Source organism: Bubalus bubalis, chromosome 4 (assembly GCF_019923935.1).
Source record: "Bubalus bubalis isolate 160015118507 breed Murrah chromosome 4, NDDB_SH_1, whole genome shotgun sequence".
In the NCBI taxonomy this organism is placed as follows: domain Eukaryota; kingdom Metazoa; phylum Chordata; class Mammalia; order Artiodactyla; family Bovidae; genus Bubalus; species Bubalus bubalis.
In genome coordinates this window covers 97,945,333-97,968,078 of record NC_059160.1, presented here as the reverse complement: position 1 = coordinate 97,968,078, position 22,746 = coordinate 97,945,333, and the positions used below count along the sequence as shown (strand labels likewise).

Sequence of the window (22,746 nt, the reverse complement as noted above, 5' to 3'; positions counted from 1 at the left end):
AAACAGTTTCTGACTTCCACTTGAGCAGCAGCACAATCCACAAACCTTTATGGCATATGGATGCAACTGTTGTTTCTTCTGAGGACATAAGTCAAGAGACTTGGAGAAGTATTTTCCTAGGGCTCCAATGGTGATAGCAAAAGAATGGTGTCTTGGGTTTCAGTCATGTGGTTGCTGGCCCTGAGTGCAGGACTCCAAGTCACAGAGGCTCCCAGGTATTCTTTATCAATGTAGTTTGACATGCAGGGTGCTCTAAAGCCCAGAATTCATGGGGACGTTTACTCTCATATCCTTCTGCTTAGCTGAGGCCTTGAGAGATTCTCACTGAGATTATCACAATAGACTGCTTACAGATCACTTTTCTTCTAGATTCAAATTTTTCCTTTAGCCTCATGAACCTGAATATTTATTGGAAGGACTGATGCTGAAGCTGAAGCTCCAGTACTTTAGCCACCTGATGCGAAGAGCTGACTCATTGGAAAAGACCCTGATGCTGGGAAAGATTGAGGGCAATAGGAAAAGAGGGCAACAGAGGATGAGACGGTTGGATGGCATCACTGAGCCAATGGACATGAGTTTGAGCAAACTCTGAGAGATAGTGAAGGACAGGGAAGCCTGGCATGCTGTAGTTCCTGGGGCTGCAAAGAGTTGGACACAGCTTAGCAACTGAACAACAACGAAATAAACATACTAACAGAGATAAAGTAAGAATCTTGACTGATTACTCTTTCCTTACCTCAAACCCAAACTCTGAGGTCAGTTGTGACTAGAGGAGGTAAAGCAAATAAAAACCATGTTCCAATGTACATGTAGCCAGTGAATCACTCATCCCTTCACCCAAAATACATCACACAAAATTGAAACTGCCTAACTTGACAGACAACAGTAGTGGCCTGATTCCAATACTGACAGGTAAGCAGTATTCAGGACAGAAATACCGCTTCATGATTAGTGCTTATTATCAGCACACAGCTGGGCTCAGCCACAAAGCATAAAATATTAGGCAATACTAATTGAGCACTCATTATGCTAATCACTGACACAATGGACACGAGTTTGAGCAAACTCCAGGAGACAGTGAAGGACAGGGAAGCCTGGCATGCTGTCCTCCAAGGGGTCACAAAGAGTCGGACACGACTTAGTGACTGAACAACAACAACTTTGCTAAGAGCTTCATACGTATTTTTTCAAGTGACTCTCCCCACCGTCTTAGAGTTACATAATACTCTGAAGCTGTCTTTAAAGATGGAAGGACTGAGTCTTCAGAGGAGTTGAGAGGCTTGCCTAAAGTCTCACAGTAAGGAAGTAGTGGCAATGGGGATTAAGCTCAAGCTGTGCAACCCCAACGCCTGTAAACTCAAACACTCACTATTCCACTCTGCTTGCCTGTGTCTTACTGGCCTTGAGCAGAGGGATGGGAGCGTCCTGAACCAGCTAAGGCTAAGAGAGGGAAAACTGAATCAACAGCCAAACTGTGCCCCAGGGAAAGCAACCACCAATCCAGAATAACAAGTCCAGAGGACACAATGACCTTGTGTTTATTTGGGCTGCTGTTACTTCCAAGGAGTTATGGAAGTGGACTCAAGTGGAAGTCAAGTTATCAATGGAGGGAGCTGGCAGGTGGACACTGCACCAGAGGATAGGATCTGGGATGCCACCCTCATTGGACTCCCTGGGTTTGAAGGACAGAACTCCAGTTTAAGGGAAGACAGAAACAAAAATAATACCATCTGCACATCCCTCTGGTCATTTAATTATTGTAATGAATAATAATGCAAGTATTATTCTTCCCATTTTCCAAGTAAGAAAAGAGATTATAATATGCCCAAGACCAAACAATAATAAGAAATGGAAGTGAGAGGAAGACTAGATTAGCTTGACTCTAGATTGGTGTTTCTTTCTATTAAGTATTTCGCATTGCCTCTCAGGCTGGACCCAACTAAAGGACTAGGTAGGAAAAGAGAAACACAAAGTCCCATCCTAATACTCAGCCCTTACTCATGTTGACTGATGCCTGTAAATGCCCTGCAGGTTATGGGGAAAGGCATACGCAGATGGCAGGACTGGCAACCAGGACTAATTAATTCTGGAGCCCACCCACGGGTGGGGCTCACAGCTCCGTACTTTAAACCTAGTCAAGACTGACTCACAAGGTTTGAGTTTGAGTCTCAGGACAAGGACTTCAACGATGGGGCAGATTAAGGACACATGTACTGAATTCTGTGTTGTTGACAGGGTCTGTCCTGGGACACTTGGCCTACTTGCGCTTCCAAGAGTGAGATCATTGTGATTTTTTTTTTCTCCCAACCTGGAAAGCCCTTGAAGCTATGCCCCAGGATGCCTGTCCATGAACAGACCTTACAAAATACTTGGGACTCAGGGTCCTAGGAGAAGAAAAGGATACCATGTAGCCAAAATGGCAAAAGTATAATAGAATTCCATCTACTGTAAATAAAAACTTCCTTCAATTCAAAAAAAGAAAGTTGGGTATTATGATGGATTTTTAATTAGGGAATTACCAGGAGCAGGTAAAGAAAAGTAAAAGCAAGTAATGATGAAAAGGGTGCTTAAGGAATATTATAAGCACATGGTTTTAGATACATAAAGGGGAAAAAGTACAAGAATTGGCAACTATAAGCAAAACTCAATGAAATGTTTGCTTCAGTTCCTGACTGGCCCACAGCTGTCTGAAATAGTCTGTTTTTAAACCAGTCTTCCTCTTTGTCTAGAGGTAATCTGTCCCTCTGTGTCCTTTTTAATTTCTTTTTTTTTCAAGGTTAATATGCATAAATCATATTTCCATATGAGAATAATTAGAAAATGAATATTAAAAATGACACAATACCAAGAAAAATCATCAAATACACAGGAATAAATCCTATGAAGGAAGACTTTTACACAGAAAACTATACTGCTATATTTAAAATGGATAACCAACAAGGACTTACTATAGCACATGGAACTCTGCTCAATGTTATCTGGTAGCCTGGACAGGAGAGGAGTTTAGAGGAGAATAAACACATATATATGTGTATGGCTGAGTCCCTTTGCAGTCCACCTTAAGCTATCACAATATTGTTAATTGGCTCTACTCCAATACAAAATAAAAAGTTTTTTAAAAAGTTATAAAAAAGAATACTTTACAGTTTTCTTTTTAATTTCAACATCAATTGTCACCATCATAGCTAAAGTCATAAATACTGCCTGGTTTAATTCTGCACAGTCACAGGCTCCAAAAAGGGAATGTGGGTGTGAGGAGAGGCAATCGTTATTTTCTGTTGGAGGTTGACGAATTTGGTGGTTAATAAGTAGACCATGAGGCTTTGTACATTTTAGATGAGAGAACACAGAACTTGAATCACAGTCTCATGTCATTTCCACCAACATATATAGAGGATCTACTATGCATCAGGCACTTCGGAAAGTCTCAGACTAGATAAGACACAGTCCCTGGGCTCAGGAAGTTCAAATGTAATGTTAGAGATGGAGGTAGACAACTGGCAATCAAATCAAACAGAACAAAATAAGAGTCAGGTCACAGGTACAAAGGGTGCACTGTGAGAGCAGAGAGAGAGACACTGCCGAGAGGTGGGAGTGTTGTCAGTCTTGGAAGTAGGGAAGGTCATTCCAGGATGCAAGAAGAATGAGCCCGAAGAGCTGTTCAAAACATTTCAGTCTGAGAAGGAAGAGGAGAACCAAGACAGGGTGGGTCATAACAATCAGTAAGTGTGCTCCAATACCCCTATCTGCCAGCGTGGCACCCCTTAACTCTATTTCCTTCCACCATTTATCAAATTCTCCCCTTTGGCCAGAGCTCTCACTGCCTTGTTCTGTTCTTGGCAGGCTGAGTCCTTTTACCCTCTTTTGGTTTATTGAAGGGTATATTTCTTCTCCCTGTCCTCTTCTCTCCTCTCAACTAAAACTGATTTCACTGAGACATCCTGATGCTCAACAGATATAAATAAACTTGTCCCCAGATGCTTGAAGCACCCAATAATGGTCATAATATTGGCCGAAATGCTGGGACGTGCAGGGCACTGTTTAAGTGCTTCATAAGGTGCACACGTGTGGGACCCAGACCTGAAGGTGGCCTTTCACTAGTCCCACCTCCCCACCTTCCTCAAGGGCATTCACACCCTTGCATACTCCCCCTCCCCCGAGTCTGCACTGGGGTTGATCTGTGCGACTCATGGAACATTCCATGTGAATCACTAAGGGATCATCATGCACTTCAGATTCTGACTTAGAGGTTTGAGGTAAGGCCTGAGAACCTGCATTTCTAAGAGTAGCTTCCAGGTGATGTTGAAGCTGCAGGTCCCTGGACTGCACTTTGGGTAGTAAGGCTAGAGTTTAAACGGTAGCATTTATCCTAAGATTGATGTACAACAAAATGCCTTGGTTAACATGATTTGGGTACCCATGTTGAGCTAGGGATTTGGGTTTGTTTTATGGCAGAAGTCTGACCCTTGCTCTGAAACCTGGTTATCTGGTCAACTTTCTTTTTGTTGTTATTGTTGCTGCAATCTTGGGTCATTCATAGATTTATTTTTTTAATTAAATAATTTTGTCTGATCCTTGGTCTGAAACCTGATCAATTTTCTTTTTTTTTTAATCTTGGCGATCTTGGGTCAGTCTTAGACTTATTTTTCTAATTAACTAATTAATTTTAATAGAGAATAATTACAATAGCATGATGGTTTTTGCTGTACATCAACATGAATCAGCCACAGGTATACATGTGTCCCCCACCCCCATCCTGAATTGCCCCCCATCCCCACCTACCTCCCCACCCTCTGGTCAACTTTCAACACAAGCTTTCTCTTGTTTTCTGCTTTCAGGGTGTTGATAACTCCTGCTAAGTTGCTTTGTGACTGAACTTATAAATTGATCTTAGCCTTGCCAGGAATTCTTACCTCCTCTCTTAAGTCCAGGAGAGCACCAGTTACCCTTTACTGCACTCCCACTAACATGTCACATACTTGATATCATTTCTTATCTCAGATTAACTAAAAATATAGTTATCATTTCCACTTCTCAGCTGAGGAAGGCAAGGCTCAATGAGTGTTCTAAAGTTTGCCGAAGTCTCAAAACTGGTAGAAATGCTAGGAAACACTCCAGGTTGTCTCCTACACTCTCATTCTTTCCACTTCAGTTCATGTGGTTGCTGCCAGCTCACATGTTGTGCCCAGCACAGTAGACTATGGACCTACTCAGCCCAAGGCCAGACCTCTATTCTGGTGTGTACTTCAAGTGTGTACTTACCAGTCCAAAGGAGCCAACGGGGGTAGTTTCAAAGACATGGTACAAAGTGATGCACTGATTTACTGAGTTGCAAAGAATTTGTCCAGTCTTTTGTAACTCATTCTTGGTGGAATTTGAATAACTGAGTATGTTCCATGGGTGAGGCAGTCCTAGGTATCAGTGATAGGAAGAAGAAAAGAATGAGAGGAAATAGATACAAGTCCAGTTGGGCATAACAGACTATAGACATTACTAGGAGTGTGAGAATACAAGTCAAACAGGAAAAGGGATCAATTTACTGGGAGCACTGAGTAATGTTGTTCTAGATATTTATTGGTCTTCCAGGGTAAAATATGAGGGGTAATATAATCCCTGCCTTTTTGTCAGCACTAAACAATAGCTAGTGATTATAGCAAATGTCGCTAGTGGTAAAGAATTTGCCTGCCAGTGCAAGAGATGCAAGAGACACGAGCTTGATCCCTGGGTCAGGAAGATCCCCTGGAGTAGGAAATGGCAACCCATTCCAATATTCTTGCCTGGAAAATTCCATGGACAGAGAAGCCTGGTGGGCTATAGTCCATGGAGTTGCAAAGAGTCAGACATGACTGAGTGATTGAACACACACACACACACACACACACACCCCAAATGTGTATTGAACACAGCTCTGTGCCAGGCACTGTCAATCACTTTACCCACTTTACTTCATTTCACTCTCACAATACTGTATGAAGTAGGTAATCTTATCATCCCTACCTCACACGTGAGAAATCAGAGAATTGGGGTTAAGCAACTTGCCTAAATACTGCTGCAGCTAGTAATTGGAAAGCTAGAATCAAAATTCAGGTCTGTTTAATTGAAGAATCCAAGTAAAGACTGTCTCTATTTGAGGGAAAAAAAGCCTATCTGGGAGCACAGTTGAGGAAGGGTAAAATGGGAATCCCATAAGGGAATATTATTCAACCATAAAAAGGAGGGAAATCCTGTCATTTGCAACACCATGGATAAAACTAGAGCATATTATGCTAAGTGAAATAAGCCATATAGAGGAAGATAAATATTGTATCATTATCACTTATATGTGAAATCTAAAAAAAAAGTCAAACTCACAGAAACATAGTATAGTAGAATTATGGTTGCTAGGGGTTGGCATTGGGAGGGGGGGATGGGAAATATTGGTCACAGGATAAAAATTTATAGTTATAAGATGACTATGTTCTGAGTATCTAAAGTCCAATATGGTGATCATGGTTAATAATACTATAGTGTATACTTGAAACTTGCTAAGAGAGTAGATTTTAAGCATTCTCACCAGAAATAAAAAAAGAAAAAAAAGTAACTATATGAGGTGATGGATATGTTAATTAACTTGATTGTGGCAATCATTTCACAATGTAGACTTAGAGCAAATCATACTATTGTACACTTTAAATATATACAATTTTGTCAATTACACCTCAGTAAAGCTGGAAAACATTAAAATAATCAATAGTTTAAACATTCAAGACCTTTAATGGTAGATCATCTTCAAGAGAATGAGTGCTCTCCAAAGTGTAGGATTTTGCGAGGAAATGAGGGGCTCTTGCCTGAAGATGCTCTGACGCTTGGGAAGAGAGACAGAGAAGGAGGGCGTGGCTTGTTGTCCCCGCCTGTGGGGTGTGAAGAAGCGCTCGCAACTGTTCTCCTCTGGGAAAGATGGAAGAAGCTGGGCAGAGCCACGGGACAGGCAGGCAGGCAAAGCCATTGCAAGCTCCATTCCAGGTCTCCTCCGGGGAGCTGCAGAGGGTAAAGAAACTTTCTGTAAGGATTTCCCTTTGAGATAAAAATGGGAGAATAAGGAGAAAAAAATGGATTTAGGAGGGAGCATAAATCCAGTTAAGGCCACCTACAAACACAATAAGTAATCACATACCTAGCCCTTCACAGCTTTCAAAGCCCTTTCTTCTACAAGAGCCTGGATATCAAGCTGAGTGGAAGAAGCAATGATTTGGGGTCAACGAACTTGGGTTTGAATCCTGGCTTTTCCACTCACTGTGTTGATAACTCTCCAAGCTGCAATTCCGATGTCTCGATAACAGGGTTTTGTTGTGGACAGAGTAAAGTCATGTAGGTAAAGTTCCCAAAACATGGTATGCACTTGAGAAATGGTAGCACTTGCCATCTTTTGTAAACTTCACCCAAAGAAAACACCATAGAGGTAATTGTTGATGAACTAACTCCAATTTGCAAGTGAGAACACTGAGACTCAGGTCAAGTAGTTTCCTAAGGTCACAGCTAGAAAGAGGGCAATTTTCGGCCATCGAATACTGCTCTCTGTGCAGTTTTTTTCTAGGCAAACTTGGATTTGCAGTTGTATTTCTATGCAGGTCAGACACCTGAATAATGAAAATATTCAGAGAGGTCTTTCCTTTGGTATCAGCCTTTGATCTTAGCAAAAATTGCTATACTATTTTCAAATGAAATACCTTTGTAAAATCCTTTTCCTGCAGAAACCTGTGTTCAAACCTCACACTTCAATGAAATAATTGCTTTATCCTTTCAGATTGTTGATTTATGTTTGAGTTCAGACACCTGGTAAGTAGGTGATGTTTCTAAAGTCATTTTCAGTCACTGTGTGTTCCATAGCTGGATGAAAGGGTCATATCAGAGTCATATGGCTTGTCTAAAATGCCCATGTCTTATCTTTATCTGACAGCGTCTGAGCACGCCAGACAGTACGGCACTGGCAGAACAGTTCTGAATTCTGCCACCTATGCTGAAAACCGGTGAAGATGAGGTTGAAGCAATCTGGCCCAAGTACCTAAGAATCATTACTACAGCAGCTCCTGTAACACAAAGAAACTGAATCTGGTGATCTTTATGGTCTCTTTCAGCTAAAAAATACTATACCATTTTATCTGATTTCTTCTCTATCTCATCCCAATTTTATTGTTGACCTCTTAAAAGTTTAGCTGGATGTAGGACATTCTACATTCTACATCAGTGTTTCCCACTGAAAAAGAAAATCAAGATGAACCAAGACCCAGTCTGCCCAAAACACCCTGCTCTTCATATAAGATGATGATATTACTACCCCAGGGACAGGGATAAAGCTTAAAATCCAAGATTCACTGGCCCATTTTTTAAAGACATAAGCCAACCAAGTCATTCATCTGCCCATCCATCTGTCCCTCCATTTGACCATCTATTTATTTATTTACTCTTCAAATATTTATTAGCTATCTCCTATACTCCAGGCACAAATGCTAGATGTAGGGACTATGATCTATAATCAGACTTTGCTTCCATAAAGATTATAGTGGAAAAGATTGAAAAAAGACAAACAATTTCACAGACAATTGTGAGGATCAGTTCTTCATGGATGCTAGGAGTGAGCAGACAGGGTTTCCTAAGAGAGGAAGTGCAGCCGAGTGGTTGTGAGAATGATGGGCTCTGGGTTATAACAAGGAAGCTCCAGTTTTGTCCTTCCTCACACCAGCCCTCAGACAGGGGGCCAGTTGTTTGATTGCTCTGTGCCTCAGTTTCCCCAGCGATGCCATGGGGCTATAATAGTACCTCCCTCTGAAGGTTGTTGTGAGGAATAAAGGGCAGCACATGGGAAATATTTAGAACAGTGTCTGGAACTAGCAAGTGCTCAGCTGGTGGTATGGGGAGACACACTCAGCTGGTGCTGTGGGGGAGACTCTTTAAGGAAAGGGTAAGCTGAGACATGAAGGATAAATAAGAAGGGGTGACAGAGGTGAGAAGATAGGGGAGGACGGGAATGGAGGGTGGGGATGGACAAAGGAAACATGATGAAAAGGTGCAGATTCTGAGATGGAAGGAACACGGGCATGGCACTCTGGAAAAAATAAACATGGTGAGTGGTAGAAGAGGGCTTCCCTGGTGGCTCAGTGGAAAAGAACCTGGCAGCCAACACAGGGGACACAGGCTTGATCCCTGGGTTGGGACGATCCCCTGGAGAAGGGAATGGCAACCCACTCCAGTATTTTTGCATGGGAAATCCCATGGACAAAGGAGCCTGAGGGCTATAGTCCATGGGGTAGCAAAGAGTTGCGCGTGACTTAGTGACTAAACAACAACAACAACTGCCAAAAAAAAAAAAAAGGGCAGTAAAATATTTGAGACTTCTCTGTAAATGACATCCTTTCACATGTCTCTATCTGTATTTTTATTTTCTGTCCCTAGAGGCCATTGTGGCTGTCTTTGAATATCAAAATAGACTCAAAGAATTGCATTTCATTGTCAAATGATTGCATCCAGATAATTGTATTATGGCTTTTAAGGGCACATGATCAAGTTTTACAATATATTAAGAAAAGTCTTGAAGGAAATAGCATTTAATTTTTGTTTAATTCTGCTTTTCTCTGTCTTTGGCTTAGGGCTATAAAAATATGCTATGTTCCTGATTTATCTTATATTTTTCAACTTTTTTCTTCTTTTTCATTAGCTTTAAATAAACCGCAAAACACATTACTGTTTTTCAACAGTCACTTCAAGAACAATATCAGAAACAAACTGATAACATGGACTGGTCATGGACCTTGGAGTCTTTCAGTCCTGGTTTTGAATTCTGGCTGTACTGTGTGGCCCAGGACAAGTTACTTAATGTCTCTGAGACTCAGTTTTTCAAATTGTAAAAATAATTACACTAATACTTATATTTCCTTGTTGTGAGGACTATATAACGTTTATGAATACATCTAAACCTAGTGACTAATCAAAAGGAAATGAGAGGGAGAGAAAGAAAGGAAGAATAAGAGAGGAAGGAAGGGAAGAAGGAAGGGAAGAAGGAAGAAAAGAGGAATTAATGACGCAAGTGACAAAAGATACAGATGGTACCATGAGTGAAGTGACCTATTGAGGAATCATTCAGAGGTTTCTTCTAATGTCATATTCTGAAATAATGGAGAAAGGTATTCAGTATTTTTAAAAAATTATTTGGTGTTGCAACTTTCTTCATGTGTATAATACTTTGATATTCCCAAGGGACAAAGACTATAACCCTATCAACCCTTAATCTTTTGAAGGGCTGAAAAATTCCCCCAACTCTTCTGTTGACTAAAAAATGGTAATTTCAAGAAGTCCCCTTCTGGGAGTCATATAAACTCTTTAGGATGCACTGTTTTGTTAATGTATTTATTTTTAATTGAAGGATAATTGCTGTACAGTGTTGTGTTGGTTTCTGCCGTACACCAACATGAATCAGCCATAGGTACACTTATGTCCCTTCCCTCTTGAACTTCCCTCCCACCTTTCTAGGTTGTCACAGGGCCCCTGTTTGAGTTGCCTGAATCATGGAGCAAATTCCCACTGGCTATCTATTTTACATATGGTAGTATATATTTTTCCATGCTACTTACTCTCTCTGTTCATCCCACCCTCTCCTTCCCCCACTCCTGTCACGTCCATAAGTCTCTTCTCTATGAGTCCCCATCACTACCCTGCAAATAGGTTCATTAGTACCATCTTTCTAGATTCTAGGCACATGCATTAATGTGCAACATTTGTTTTTCTCTTTTTGACTTACTCTCTGTAATAGGCTCTAGGTTCATAGGATGCATCTTCTGTGATATCAGCAGCCAAGTTTCTTCTTTACATTTACTGTCTTCTAGAACTAAAATCAGACAGTGATGCTGAGTACACATGAGCACCTGCTGTCAGGAGAGGTGATTATGCAGAGTGCTGAGTGAAAGAGTGAAAACTGAACTGAGATGTCATTCACTGGTTCATTCATTCCCTCACTGAACATGTACTGGGCATCACCTCCAGTGACACCAGAAATTTCTCTTTTAAAAGGGTCACTTTGCTCCTGACCAGAGACTGTAGTGCTGATTAAATCAGACGAATACCTTAGCAGCCCTTGTCATTCAATAAACTATTCTGAAGTGAAGGTTTAAATGCTGCATTTTCAGGGACTGCATAGTCAAGGGTAATGAGTTAAATTGACTAAGTTTGTCCTTTGGAAATGGTGGCACTGACTTCTGGGTTTCTGAGTTTGTGGCTTAAAATTCATCAGAAGTGTTGGCTGAACTCAGGAAAGTTCATTTAAGATAAATGAAAGCCACTGGCTCCTCTGTAGCTGCAGAGCATCCCCACCTCTGCTAAGATAAGGTGTTGGCTGACGATAACAATAAGGAAGTAAGCCTACACTTCCGCAGGGCTGTGAGGCGGGCTGACCCTGTGGAATTTCAACACTGGTTCTCTCAGGGCAGAAGCAGGCTCCCCCAAATTCAGCCTGGAGGAGCCAGGACCCCCTATATTTCTCCTTTTTGCTTCATCATTAGGACAAGGGATAGATAAAAATGTTGTGTGGTACGTGTAGTTCCATTAAAACTTCCACACTAGTGATGATTTGGAACAGGGAAGAATTAATGTGTTTGTCTCTTTCTACTACGTGAATCCCTACTTTACAAGGATGGTACCCCACTCCAGTACTCTTGCCTGGAGAATCCCATGGATGGAGGAGCTTGGAAGGCTGCAGTCCATGGGATCGCTGAGGGTCGGACAGGACTGAGCGACTTCACTTTCACTTTTCATTTTCATGCATTGGAGAAGGAAATGGCAACCCACTCCAGTGTTCTTGCCTGGAGAATCCCAGGGACGGGGGAGCCTGGTGGGCTGCCATCTATGGGGTCGCACAGAGTCGGACACGACTGAAGAGACTCAGTAGCAGCAGCAGCATGGGAGCAGGATTTTACAGGGTTTCATACAGTGGAGAATGCTTCCTGATCCTTTCACCTGGGTGAGACATCTACATCTTGCATTTGGGGATGAAAGTACAAATAAAGCTCAGTCCCTTCTGCTAAGGAGACTAGTGGGGGAAAGAGAAAACACCGTATATGAATAAATACAATAAAGTATTGTGTGTAGGAGGGTAGGGGAGTAAGCCCAGGTACCAAATGATCCAAAGGATGGGGCCATCTATGCCACCTAAGGAGGGAGTAGGGGTCAGAAAAGATAGGGCAGGAACCGAGTCACAGACATAGAGAATGGGCATGCGGACACAGGGAGGGCAAGGAGGGTGGGACAATCTGAGACACTAGTATCAACATGTATACACTACCACCATAGGAAAATAGATAGCTAGCAGGATAGCTAGCTATAGATAGCTAGCTATAGAAAATAGATAGCTGCCAACACAGGGCACTTAGCTCGGTGCTCTGCGATGACCTAGAAGGTTGGGATGAGGGGGTAGGAGGAAGGTCCAAGAGGGCAGTGATGTGTGTATATTTATAGCTGATTCACATTGTTGTACAGCAGAAAGTAACACAACATTGTAAAGCGATTATACTCCAAGAAAAAAAGAAGAAGAAGAAATATCTGCTGTGGACTACTCATCAATTACACACATTTTCTAAAACCTTCATTCCTATCACTCCAGGCTGGGGGAAAAAAGGTAGTTGCAAAGTGAGGTCAGACTACCCAGTGCATTTTCAGAAATCTTGCTACAAGTCCACGTGGGTGGCCTTCGATATATCACACGGAGGACACTGGCCCCACACCGTGCCCGTCTATGCACACAATGCACCTCTGGAGAAGGTCTGAGTTTCAGAGCTGACCACAGCATAAAGAGAACAACAAGTCAGATACCTAATGTGAAGGACCCTTCCAAGGACCTTTCAGCCTCTAAGTCAGTGTTTATTGAGGCCACTTCCCAATGCTTAGACATATTCTTCCTTTCCCTTTTAAAACCTTTATTATCTCCTTTTGGGCTTCCCTGGTGGCTCAGTGGTAAAGAATTCGCCTTCCAATGCAGGAGATGCAGGTTGGATCCTTGGGTCAGCAAGATCCCCTGGAGAAGGAAATGGCAACCCGCTCCTGTATTTTTGCTTTGGAAATCCCATGGACAGAGGAGCCTGGCGGGCTACAGTCCATAGGGTTGCAAAAGAGTCCCACATGACTGAGCAACCTAACAACAATTTCCTTTAATCTCTGTAATGGCTGGGTCACCCCTTTTTAAACATAACTTTTTTCAAAGCTATCAATATGCCAGATAACATTTGGCTGAAAGGGTAGTGAAGGAGCTATAGTTAGAGAATAAGCAGACCCCTTGAGCATCACTGTTCCGAGTAGAACGAAGATGTGTGTGATGCGGTCCCTTCCCAATGCGTCAGTCACATCCAGGAGACTAAAAACCACAGCCAGAGGCGAAAGAGCAGGACTAAAGTCCTGAACACCATTTTTAGACTCCAAATGGTATTAGCATGAAGGCAAGTACATTTTATTTTTAAGTTCACTTAGAGGAAATTTAGAAGGCACAATGTGAGGAGCTAGCAGGATTTTTTTAAATGGTCCATAAATTGAATCTTGGAAGAAAGACTGAGGACAAATATAGATGTCTGAAACTCCTTTCTAAGATTATCAGAATTTCTAAAATGTCCTGAATTAAACCACGGGTGCCAATTAAAGCATGGGTGTTTGCAATCACTTATGTTAGTATTTAATATATGTGACCCTCATCTATTTTTTTCTAACCTTGCCAGTCTGAAGTGTGGGAATATTTGTGCTTCCTATTTAAAATCTTTGCAAGGATTATGTTGTCTATTTCAGGGCTTTTTTGTTTTAGTGGTCTTGTTCAAAAGAAACGTGGCTATGCATGTATGCGATATTTATGCTAAAGTGGAGTGCTAACAAATGCCCCTGTAATATACGAATAGATGTACCAAGACAGAATCGCTCGGTTCCATCATTCTCAGACTATATGCTTCATAGTCTTTTCTTTATTCTTAAGCTCTCTCTTCAAAGTCAACCAAGGAAATGATGAAAAATTATTTCCTAGATCACAAGATGACTTTAAAAATGTCTTTTCTCTGTACAGTCCCGTCGCTTATTCACCATGCAATATTCAATTCTGCCTCTGCTGGCCTGGGAGGATGTCTTGACATTTATTGAAAAGCTGTCTGGAGGGAGACACATGGAAAAAGATTTTAACCTTGATCCACTGACAGTAAAGTCATTATCTAGCTTCACCAAAAGGAAATTTGGGTCTTTTCCTCCTTTATTCATCCTCTAGGTTCTCACTCACCCTATCTATCTATTTTCTACAATCCTCTGTTCTTTCCTTGATTATCAGTTTGGGAGATCTTGCTTTTATGGGAGAAAGACAAATCCTGAATATGCTTATTGAACATCTACTATGTGCTAGGCATTGTGCTAAATAGACAAGTCCTAATTCTTCCCTTTTTTCATCCCCACTTCTGCTATCAGTTAGTCCCTTAATGAGTCCTGTTCAGCTCAATTCCAAAATTTGTCTATTGTATCTGCTTTTCTACATTTTCTTCTGCAGCCAGGTCAATACAAGCCAGCATGGTACCAACTGCCTTCCCTCCAGCCATCACTCAGTGTCAGGTTCCATGGTGCTCTGATAGCTTCTCCAGCCTTTCTCAGCTCCCTCCCCATTACCTCTCATAGGAGTTCCTTCCAATAAAATCTTTGTACATTAAAAAGAATACAGGCCAACAGAACCTTTTGCCTGGAGCACTGCAACAATTCCTTAACTGGTTCTCTGGTTTCATTCTTGTCCCCGCTCCAGCTCATTTTCTTCACAGAACTCTGAGTGATCTTACTGACATATAAACCAAATTACCTTACACTTGTGCTTAATGTTCTTTAATGGCCTTCTATCGACTTTGAAATAAAACCCAACACATGGCCCTTAAAGGGTCTTGTAGGATCTGACCCTTGGCCCCTCTCTAAACTCCCCAAGAGCTTCCTTCTACAGCTCACCACACTGCAGCTGCATATCTCTCTGTTCAGTTGCTATTTCAGGCAAATCTCTCTTTCAAGAACATCCTTCCCTTGGAAGTCACTCACACAGGTCTATCTCTTGTCCTTTGGTCTCAGCTTAAACATCCCTCTTCAGAGATGCCATCTCAGATGGACCATATAAAGGTTTTCTTTCCTGGCTTGCTAGCTTCTGTTTTGATCTTCTTCATCATACAAAAATCTAGTTGGAATGATTATATTAGTTTGTATACTTACCACTGGTCTCCACTGATAGAACATAGGTTTCATGAGGGCAGAAATTATGACTTACTTCTTTCTCTCTGTGCTATCACAAACCTTAGAGAAGTACTGGTTATTTAATAAATGCCCAGAAAATATTTGTTATAGGAATAAATATACACATCCTTAATACCCTCAGGATACAGTTTTCCATACAACCAAAAGGCTAGAAGTAAGCCTAGACAGCTGAAAAGTGTGACATGGGAGAACTCAGCCAGGTTCCCTTGCTCAAAAAGTTTTTACTGAATGAAAAAGGCATTTAATTTTTAATACATTTCTAGAGAGCTTTAAAAGTTTTAAATGGATGTTTAAATATAACATCTCATTTTATGTGTATAACAATCAAAATATTTTATTGCTTTTGTTCTCCATGACGATGGTTGAGAAAGGTAAATTTGAATCACCAAAGAAGGCTGAGAATGCAGTTCAAACTCCACCAACACCAGAAGCTTCTAGAACTAATACTCATACATTTCCTGATTATCTAAATGGTTAGAGGAAAAGGTGGGCAGAGAACTCTAGAGATATGTCTTTAAACCCAGACTAAAAATATAGAGTATATTGTGAATGAGGCCATATTTGGTAAAAAAAAAAAAAAAAAAGTGAAGTGGGCTGATGCCATTGTAAATATAGTTCAAGCCACATTTAAAAAAAAAAATCAGAGAAAGAAGAACTTTCAACAGAAAGGAGGATGGTTTCATAAATGATGAAAATGATGAAACTTCTCAAGTGAAGTTCTTTCTTCATTTTTGCACTCAGATGATGAGTGTGAATGATTTATTGGTTAGGTGATCTATTATGACTTATAAATCTGCCATAAAGTCTTCTCTGCAAACTTAGTAGTCAATGCTTTATGTATAGTAAACTGAGGCTCAGAGACTTTGAAGAAATGTTCTCAGGTTCCTTAGTAACTGGCAGATGTTTAGCTCAGAGAGTCCTTTCAACACCAAATCTGCTGCTCAAGTCCCAGATCCACTCAAGACAGAGGATGGGACTTGAATTTCCTCAGATGCACATATTCACTTTGGCAATCCCCTCAAATACTTGGTGATAACATTTTCAGCCAACCCTAGCAGATTAAAAGTGTTTAGAGCACTTCAACAGGGTATTTTAATTTCTATAGATAAAAGGTCCTTTCTGAATGCCTTGTTCTTCCTTAAACCACACAGTAGAATAAAGAAGATATGAGTACACTGGGCTGGAAATGGGAAAAGAATAATTTGAGGCCTTTTCCTCATTCTATTTAAACAGACTGAAGACTCTTTTTGGCAGGAGGCCTATGTTTAACCAGCGTTACTGAATATAGAATAATCATGGGTAAGGAGTCTGTTTTCCTTAATTGAGTATGTTTTCTTGAGATAAATGTGGATCTCAGGTTCCTCACTAGTCAAAGCAAAAGTTTCCAAGTTGTCTGAGATTGTGAAAGCCTAGGAGGCAAGCCTTGGTACCCAGGCAGAGGCAAGAAGCACAAACCAGTTCAGTTCAGTTCAGTTCGGTCGCTCAGTCGTGTCCGACTCTTTGCGACCCCATGAATCGCAGCACACTAGGCCTCCCTGTCCATCACCAACTCCCGGAGTTCACTCAGACTCACATCCATCCAGTCAGTGATGCCATCCAGCCATCTCATCCTCTGTCGTCCCCTTCTCCTCCTGCCCCCAATCCCTCCCAGAATCAGGGTCTTTTCCAATGAGTCAACTCTTCGCGTGAGGTGGCCAAAGAACTGGAATTTCAGCTTTAGCATCATTCCTTCCAAAGAAAGCACAAACCAAAGTGCCTGCAAATGCGGGGGCGGGGGAGTTAAAATAGCACTGACGGATTAGACTGCTTCCCTCTCATCCACTCACTGCTGTCACCCCTCACCTCTTGGACATCGTCCATCATCCTCCTTTAGCTTGTGTCCAGGGGTATCATCCCCAGGAGGTTTCATTCAGTGCCTCCTCTACCACTGCCTCTCCTTCACTACCTGCCTCCCCTTAGACTTGACCACATGGAGAGGTTTGTGGTCAGGCAATTTGGCCAGATGTGAAAGCTGAGGGCCCGGTTGAACTCTCTCTTATGGGTGTTCAATTATCTTTTCTTTGAAAGGATTCCTCTTCAAACCAAAGAGAAAAAAGTTTCCCCTTCTCCCCTGATACTAAAGAGGACTAGGGCATCCATGTTGGCAGCATCCCCTAATTCTCCACTGCCAGCTCAGCTGCCAGAGATCAAAAGGGCAGACGGCCTTTGAGCATTGAACACCAAGGGTTCAACTGGCACCTGGACTGAACTTCTCCCTTCATGGATGATATATTCATTTCCTATGGCTGATGTAACAAATTACCACAGACAAGATGGCTTAAATGACGGAAGTTCATTCTCTCACAGCTGAGGAGGCCAGAAGTTCACAATGCAGGTGTCTGAGGGTTGGCTAGGGGGAGGGGTCTGTTCCCTGCCTCTTCCTCAGCTCCTGGTGATCACTGGTAATCATTGGCATTCTTTGGCTTAAGGCAGCGAACTCCAGTCTCTGCCTCCACTGTCACATGCTGTCCTCCCTGTGTGTCTTATCACCCTGGACTCCTTGTGTCACTTGTGGAAACTCCAATGTTAGGGCCCACTTAATCCAATATGGACTCATTTCAGCTAAACACATCTGCAAAGACCTTATTTCTAAATAAGGTCCTGAATGTTGGATGGCATCACCGACTCAATGAACATGAGTTTGAGCAAGCTCTGAGAGTTGGTGGTGGACAGGGAGGCCTGGTGTGCTGCAGTCCATGGGGTCACAAGGAGTTGGACGTGACCAAGTGACTGAACTGAACTAAACTGAACTAAATGGAACTAACTGAACTAAACTGAACTGTGTGGAAATATTTACAGGAAAAAAATATTTGTCTGTGTTCACCATTTATTTTTCCCAACCACTATGGGATGGCTTGACGTTGTAAATACCTGTCAAGTAATTTCAGGACTGCTAACAGAGTAGCTTTGCCCCTACATATATCTTCCTAAAATTACTAGTCTCATATTTGAGCCTTAGACCAAGCTTCCTTAGATGTGAAATTACTTGCTGGCTGGTCTACACATTAAGGTGTCATTTCTCACAAATACCTTAGTTTAAATTAACGTGGTTAATTTTAAATTTGGCATACAGAGAAATGAAGCCATGTGAGGAATCTATCTGGCAACTGGATTCCATGACTGAAAGAGGATCAGACTACTTGTAGATTACAGACAGTAACCTAGTATCTGACTGAAGAACTCAATCATTCAAGTGGATCAGAAAAAGAACATGCTGGTTAATTTGGATACCTAGTGACTTGCAACTGAAACTGTGGCCCAAAGACCCAAAGCATTGAAGCCTGTTAGAAAGGCAGAATGTCCCAAGGATATACTCAAATCTATTGAATAAGGATCTGCACTTTATCTGGATTCCCCAAGAAGCCCTATATGCACACTGGAGTTGAAAAATGCTGGTCCGACAAAACCTTTGTAAAGTTGAGTTGGAGGAAGGTATGAAGGGGCCTTGGACTTCCCAGGTAGTGCTACTGGTAAAGAACTTGACTGCCAATGCAGGAGACATAAGAGATGCAGGGTCCATCCCTGGGTGGGGAAGAGCCCCTGGGGAAGAGCATGGCAACCCACTCCAGGATTCTTGCCTTGAGAATCCCATGGACAGAGGAGCTTGGTGGGCAATAGTCTATAGGGTTGCGAAGAGTCAAACACGACTGAGCAACTTAGCAACCACACATGATAAAGGGGCCTTAGTCAGGATACGCTTAGAGCACAGGCTATTAGAAGGAATCCTAAGGTCAGACGAGGTTGTGAAGAGGGAAGAAGGGCAGCTGGGAAGTGTTGGGACAGAACAGATAAAGAGGAATGTGTAACAATAACCACTATGGATAGGACACAAGTCCAGGTGCTTCGTTTTGCTCAAATTCTTTTCTTACAGTGTTTACAGCAACCCAGTGGGTTGGGCACCATCATTATCACAGCCACTCTTTTATGGACAAGACACTGAGGCAGGGCACTTAGGAGTTTACTATCTGACTCCAGATCCCACTTTCTTAATTAACATCTGTGCTCTCCTGACTTGCAAAAAGTGGGTGTAGTGGACAAAAACCCATTGGTAAACTGATTACTTTAATGCTTGACTCATTGCTCACAGCCTTGTTTGAACTTGTATGTCAGCTTACATTATTTTGAAGACATGAATAGTCCTGGCATTGATCCATTTCCTTCACTTTCATCACCAGTCAGTTTTGCATGAAACTCACAAGTTCCAGATCCTCGCCCATCGATGGGCTCTCAGTCCTGGCCTCATCTACCACCTCCCATTAACACACGAACAGCCAGGACCAATCCCAAGCCTGGTGTCTTCCCTTCACAGGTCTGTCTTCATGAGCATCCCTGGGGAGAGGTGACTAATGCTGTGTTTTTCCAATTTTGTCCTCTCCTGGATCACTGGAATGACTTATTCTTGCTCAGCGAACCCGTAATTGTGTGTTACATATAAGAGGTAAGATTTTTAGGCGGATGTGGGATCCAGCTGCCTGATGTGATCCTCAAATGGCCTCAATACTTTGCACAATTGTTTTCAATTCAATAAGATCCAAATTGCATTTGGGATGAGATGTTTATTTTTTAGCTTCCTTTTATGTTTCAGGGAAAACAAATCACCATCAATTTTTTTTTTATTCATTTACACTTAGCTCCTAAAAATATTGCTCTCAGGATGACTGTTTGTTTGTCATGTCAAGAGTGGTTTATTTGGTTTCCTGTTAGAGAAAATCCACATACAGCCAAATTTAAGCTGACTGACATGCCTCAAAGATGTTTGCAAATCTCAAAACTCTATTTCTCCCCCATACCTTCAAAACATAAGTAGAGCTCTGAAGAGAGGTTTAAAAAGAGATGGAACAGAGAGTTGCATGGCGAGAAGGTGCAGAAATTAGAAAAATAAAGTGAAACTTAGAGAAACTCGTGATTTCTACAAAAATATCCATATTTTCTGAGGACATGCTTTTAAGTTGCATCTGAATTAGGTTTAATCTTCATAATTCTTTTTTACTGCCTCCATATTGTGTACATACATACTTACAAGCTTACAGACATGAATAACTGTGCATTGAAATGACATCTTGGGACTTTATTGGATTCTGTCTTTGGGGCTGAAATAGTCTACCTACTATTATCCTGTATTACAGCTAGGAAAACTGAGCCCCAGAAAGGACATGCAACTTCCCCTTGATTATACAACAAATGCCTGGCAAAATCAGAACTAGAAGCTAGATGTCCTTAGTTCTCAGGAATCTGTTTTTTTCCCATGACACCCACACATTGGCAAGCAGGTCTGACAAAGGGGCTGGAAAAACACTTGAACACGTAACGTTTGTCAAGATAAAGTTATCCCTATAAATATTTAGCATTAATTACCTAACTCATTATTATAATCAACTACAAAACTTTCATAGAAATCTTGATGACTTGCAACAAATAAACCCCCTGGATTCTGTAATCTCTAAAATATCAGCTGAAGTTATTTCACTGATGGCAAGAACTGCAGGTAAATAATTGCCTGTGGCTAGATGACAGCTGTCAAGTTCAAAGAGGGTAGAGTCTGTAGGCAGGAAGGTGATTCTCTCTTCTGTATAAATCCCAAATTCATATAACTGCTTCTCTCTGTCCTTTGTTTCCTCTCTAAGCAGAAAATCTAGAACACTCTGCTACATGAACAGAGACTACATCTGGTTAAGTGCATACCTACATTACAAATTTTCCCCAGTTGATTGTAGATAAGTATTTGGTGTGATGTTTCATATTTATTTGGCTGTTATTATTTAGCTATTATATTAAGTTAGACTGTGTTCATGCTATGTGGTGTCAGAGGCTAAAATTTCTTCTCATGTCATTTTAGTCACCCAGGTTGTCTTTGAGTTTTCCTGCAGAGACCTTAATTAGAGTCTGAGGCTTGCAGTTCTTTTTTTTTAAAAATCTTTTTATTTTGTACTGGCATATAGCCAATTAATAATGTTGGGATAGTTTTCAAGTGAACAGCAAAGGGACTCAGCCATGCATATTACATGTGTCCATTCCCCCCCAAGCTCCCCTCCCATCCAGTTCTTTCAGCTATAATCTCTTGTTATGATTCAGGAGCATTGTAGACAGGTTGGTAAAATGTGGGGTGGGGAAGCACTCTAAAGTCCTATGCTTAGGTCTGTTTTTCACTGACTGAGTTGGACAATTCCCTCCTCCAAGTCCTTTGGTGAAACTCCAGTGGATCAGGCTTTGATAAAGTAGTTTTCCTCGAGGGCAGGTCTTGTTAAGGAGATTGGAGGGCTCTGGGGGTACTCTAAGGTGTAGTAAGTAGTCACTGTTGTCCTCCCCCTGCAGGAAACAGGAGAGAATGACCCCCGCCCCAACCCCCCACCACCTTCATCTTCACAGCGGGAACCTGATGGAGCTCCTGGAGGTGAAGTTCATAGAACTGTGGCCCTCCTGCTGCTGCTGCTGCTGCTAAGTCACTTCTGTCATGTCCAACTCTGTGTGACCCCATAGACAGCAGCCCACCAGGCTCCCCTGTCCCTGGGATTCTCCAGGCAAGAACACTGGAGTGGGTTGCCATTTCCTTCTCCAATGCATGAAAGTGAAAAGTGAAAGTGAAGTCACTCAGTCATGTCCGACTCTTCGAGACCCCATGGACTGCAGCCCACCAGGCTCCTCCATTCATGGGATTTTCCAGGCAAGAGTACTGGAGTGGGGTGCCATTGCCTTCTCCTAGGAGCTTTTAATTCTCAGACTTCTCTACACACAGCTTCTGGTAAGTCGTCAATTATAGTTTAGGTTGTCCTTCTCTGGTATTGATTCTGAAAAGCTTCTGCTTCTGGTAAGCTGTAATTCTCCATATCTATCTGTCTGTCCAGTTTTGGGGACAATGGTTTGTCCTGTGACTTCAATTATCTGAAAGATCTAAGAAGAGTTCTTGGTTTCCAGTTTGTTCAGTTTTGTTCCTGTTGTATGGATAGAAGTGAAGACTTCCAAGTTATTTATGTGTCAGCCCAGAAACTAGAAGTGCCCCCAGTTTACGTACACAGTGTTCCTTTTCTCAAGTTTCTCCTAAATCTGATCTCTTCCCAAAATGGTAGCGGTGGTCCCAAGTGAGAAGATCAATAAAATTAACAGGAATAAAGAGTCTGAATTAAACAAATTGGGTGAATCACAAGGCAGGGCTCACAACTTGAAGCTGCCTCTGTCTTCTTGAGGTGCTCTGTTTCCAAAACAGTCTCACTAAGGGAAGATTGACCTTTTAAACTCCACTGTTTAAAATGGGCAATGTTCACACAGGAGGTTCTATTGTGTGGATCAACCAGCTTCACAGATAGGCCAGTTTTTCAGGATTGCCTCCCGGAAAGGCAATTGAGTTGCTCCATTTTGTAGACATTTGTGTACAAAATACATCTGCTCCACAATCTTCAGTGTGACATTCACAGATCAGTGAATGCTAATGAAAAGGAAGAGGAG

At 41.8% G+C, this 22,746-nt stretch overlaps 1 long non-coding RNA gene across 1 annotated transcript in view; it reads right to left on the bottom strand.

The window, feature by feature from the left end:
* Positions 1-615: 615 nt before the first annotated feature.
* The window catches only part of LOC112584627, a 47,795-nt gene continuing 25,664 nt past the window's right edge, over positions 616-22,746 (bottom strand). Inside the window, exons 2-4 of the long non-coding RNA XR_006550643.2 lie at positions 6,750-7,017; positions 5,263-5,411; positions 616-3,676 (exon numbers count right to left, since the gene is read on the bottom strand). This is a non-coding gene — a long non-coding RNA (uncharacterized LOC112584627). The remainder of the gene's footprint in view (positions 3,677-5,262; positions 5,412-6,749; positions 7,018-22,746) is intronic.